Here is a 4,722-nt window from a genome sequence, read left to right as displayed (position 1 = left end):
ACAAGTAGGGACTCAATTAAGAAAATTAAGTCAAGGACTAAATTATATTTACTCTAAAATACAATGACTAAAAAACAATAAATTCAAAACTCATTTTATACGAAGAAATAAAATATAAATGCCAAAGTAATTATTTTTTTTTAATTAAATTCAAGCATTTTAATACACATTAATTAATAAAGAGTATAAACTATATATAACATAGTTTTGAAACCCAGCCCGGAAGGTCGATCCGGGGTTGGAACCGGACCGGGTTGAAGAAAAACAAAGAAAAGAAAAACCCGGTTGACCCGGCGTGACCCGGTCAAGACCTAGCCTCAAACCCGTTAACTTTATTATTATTTTGTTTATTTTTGTTAAAATAACATCATTTCGATTTAAAAAAAAAACATTGACCCGATGACCTGACAACCCGGTCAAGATCCAGTGATCTGGTTAAAACTCATAATCCAAGTCTTGAACCAGATCAGAGTTTAAAATTATGATATATAGAAACATGGTAGTGGTGTCAAGTGGCTGAAGGATATGATGAAATGAAAAATATAAATAACAAGTACCACAAATACTTTAAATACGCCCCTCAGCTCTTAGTCTTGTGTTTAAAAGATCCAAAGTCTTTTTGTCATTTTATTTTACAATAAATATCATCTTGCCCCTAATAACAATTAAGTTATTATTAAAAAAAATCTATATATATAAAACTATCAAATAGTAAACCTTGTCAAAATTATCAAAATAAGTATATGTTATTGTTAAAAAAATCATTAATATCATAATAATATCAAGAATAATCATAATAAATAATCCAATCCAATAAAATCATCAAGAAGTTAAAGGAGTAGGTTAAAAGCAAGGAAATAGTTTTTTTTTTTTTAAGAAAGAAAATAAAATAAAAATATCATAATACATGTATGATAATGGAATACACACACACACACCCTAGTTAAATTCATTTTAACTCTCACCTTATTCATCAACACATTTAAGTTATTAGATTAATTTTAATCAAGTTTATAATTTGACAAGCAGGGAGTCAATTAAGAAAATTAAGTCAAGGACTAAATTATATTTACTCTAAAATACAATGACTAAAAAACAATAAATTCAAAACTCATTTTATACGAAGAAATAAAATATAAATGCCAAAGTAATTAATTTTTTTATTTAAATTCAAGCATTTTAATACACATTAATTAATAAAGAGGCTGGAACTAGACCGGATTGAAGAAAAAACAAAGAAAGGAAAAACTCGGTGTGACTCGGCGACCCGGTTGACTCGGCGTGACCCAGTCAAGACCAAGCTTCAAATCCGTTGACTTTTTTTTTTTTGCTAAAACTACGTCATTTTGATTTTTTTTAAAAAAAACATTGACCCGGCGACCCGGTCAAGACCTAGTGACAATAGTTTTAAATTCACTTAACTCTCACCTTATTCATCAACACATTTAAGTTATTAGATTAATTTTAATCAAGTTTACAATTTGACAAGTAGGGACTCAATTAGGAAAATTAAGTCAAGGACTGAATTATATTTACTCTAAGATATGATGACTAAAAAACAATAAATTCAAAGCTTTTTTATATGAAAAAAATAAAATATAAAGGCCAAACTATTTTTTTTTTAAATTCAAGCATTAAAATATACATTAATAAAATTTATAAACTATAGAAACATGACACAGGCCAATTTTTATGACGTTAGTGGTATCAAGTGGGAAGGATATGATGATGTTAAAATTTTTAAATACATGATATTAAGACAAAAAAGAAAAGTAGAATAACCTTTTAAATTCAAGGAAAAAAAAAGAATTGAAGGACACAAAAAAAGAATAAACCAGATAAATTTCACTACCAGAAAATCGATAAATACGAACGAAACTACAAAGAAAATCTTTCCGTCAGTAACTTTCCAATGAATTTTACCAATGGCAATATTCTCTTAGTATATATATCTTGTTTAATGAGTCGCCACCTAATATTATGGTCACTAGGAACCCTAACTGGTCAACAGAGGTTCTATGATTCGGACTGGTTACGTAAAAGAGAAGATATTATCACCCCTTAAACGTCCTGCCTAAGACAGGCTGCATTGCTAGTTGCGTCTTAAATTGCTAAATATTTTATTAGTTTATGCTATGAAAATTTGCTTATAATATTCCTGACTCTGGCGCCAGTGAATACTCAACTACGAATATTTCCAACTCTGATATTGGTAAATGTTACGTAGCTATAAAATAAATTAGATCAATATTTTATTTTATTCCTGACTATGGCGCCAATGAATAAATAAATAATAATAAATTTATTTTTTACGAATGCAAATATTTTCTATTTTTCTAGCTAAATAAAATAAAATACAACGAATAAAAATAATATAAATTTAAACCGGTATTTTTATTCCTGACTCTAGCGTCAGTGAATAAACTACTAAATTTACATTATTTTTATTCATGCATACACATTTTTTTATTTTATGTTTTTTATTTTTTTATTTTTTTGGGCTGGGCCAGGCCCAACTCAGCATAATTTTTTGAGGCTGGGGCCCAACTCAGCCCACATGGGCTGGGCTGGACCCAGCTGATTCGGTTGGGTCACTGGTCTAGACCAGTGACCCGGCTGGGTATTACAATTCACTTGCTACAGTAGCAAGTGAATTATAATTCACTTCTACTGTAGCAGTGAATTAAAATGCATGGGAGAGAAGAGAAGACTTACCAGTGATCTGCTGCTCCTGAAGGTGAAGAAGAAGTTGAGGGCGGTCGATGCTATTCCTCTTTTATGTTCCCCTTGCTGTGTTCTGTTCTCTCTACGCTTACTCCCTTGTTCTCCTTCGTGTCCGTCTGTTCGGAGTGGGGAGAAGGTGGTGCCACCGGAGACGAGGCTAACACTGGTCTGGACAATGACGAAGATATATGAAGGTGTGGTGGCGGGCCAAAACTTCTCCTCCACCTCTGTTTCGTTCCTCCGTGTTCGTCTGTATTTGTTTTTGTTGCTGCTCTGTTCGTGTTCTCCCCTCTGTTTTCTGGGTTCCTTCTCTTCTGGTTTTTCGTCTGTCTTCCCTCCTGTCTTCGTCTGTGTCCTGGCCTCCTTCTCCTTCTTCCTTCTTCTGTTTTGTATGCCGCAGTGTTGTTCCCTTGTTTTTTGAGTTTTTCCTATGGGTTCTGCTCCGGTTCTCTCCTCTGGTTTTCGGTCCAATTCTTCCCTACTGGTTCCCTTTCTCCTCAGTTTTTCTTCCCTCTCCTGGGTTTTTTTCGTGTCCTTTCTCTCTGCCTCCGTTCTCAATGAAAGAAAGAAACGCCGTGGTTCCTGTTCCTGGTAGTTGCAGAAGACGATGAAAGTGTAGAAGGGCTATCCCACCAACACTGCCCCTTGGTTCTGTCCCTCCCCGGTTTTCCTTTGGTTTTAGTCTCTCTCCCTGCCGTGCATGGCTGGTTCTCTCCTTCGGTTCTGCCCTTTTTCTCTGGTTTTTTCGTCCCCCTTTCAGTCCAAAAATCCTGCTTTCTCCCCTCTTTTATAAGGCCAGAACCGGTGGTAACGGCCGCCTTCAATGAGTAAGCGTTGCTGCCAACGGATGAAACGTCTCTGCCTTTAATGGCAGAGCTGTTGCAGAGGGAAGACGGTGAACAGTCGCTGCAAAACGACCCCGTTTTCTAGCTCTAAAGGCTGCTTTCAATTTGGTCCCTGGCATTATTATACTTTTGCACTCAAGCCACTGGTTAAAACGTAATTGGATCCTTGCATTTCCGAGACATTTTCAATCTGGTCCTTGGGTTTTAATGTTTGCAATTTGAACCCCAATTAAACCCCAAACTTTTATATTTCTTCAATTAAGTCCCTGATTTCATTAATTAAATTAATTTCAAGTTTAATTAAGTCTCAAAACTTATCAACTCTCCAATTAAACCCTTAATTGGATTAATTAAATTAATTCCAAGCTTAATTAAGTCTTAAAACTTATCAAGTCTCCAATTAAACCCTTAATTGGATTAATTAAATTAATTTCAAGCTTAATTAAATCTTAAAACTTATCAATTCTCCAATTAAAAACCTTGATTTGATTAATTAAATTAATTTCAAAGTTTAATTAAACCCCAAAACTTCCAATCATGTTGCCCTTAACCTAAATTTTTAATTCATTCTTCATTTATATTATTTTACTTGTTTTTCATCATTATTTTTTTTTTATCATCGTTATTTTATCCTTTTTAGTAAATAAAATAATAATAATAATTAAAATAAAAATGGTCAAAATTGGGTTATGATAAATCATATATATTAGTGATAAATCTAATTTTAAAAAATTAATATCATTGTTAATGAAAATAGTAATAATAATTTTTACTATTATTATTAATATCATTGTTATTAAAAATAGCAATGAAAAAGAGCTTTTTATACTTGGACGGTTTAATTAATTAAATTGAACAAGGTTCAATTTGATTCAATGACTTTTCAAGAGTGGAATGGAACATGTGAAAAGAAACCGGAACGTTCAGGCCAAAATTTAACCAAAAAATCCGGAACGGACCGAGATTTAAAATGAGATGAAACTTGTTTTATTTTGTTCTTTTTTTTGAATTGGTATGTAATGTTTCAGCTATTCCGGACCAAACAAAACGGAATTGACAACTTTGCTTTCAATAGATCTAACAACCTGGTTTTTTTTGTTTTTGGTCTTGAAGCATGACCGACGGTTAGTTGACTGACGGATTGCGTTATCAC

Source organism: Populus alba, chromosome 13 (genome assembly GCF_005239225.2).
Source record: "Populus alba chromosome 13, ASM523922v2, whole genome shotgun sequence".
NCBI classification, from domain to species: Eukaryota; Viridiplantae; Streptophyta; class Magnoliopsida; order Malpighiales; family Salicaceae; genus Populus; species Populus alba.
Note: the sequence above shows the minus strand (reverse complement) of the source record.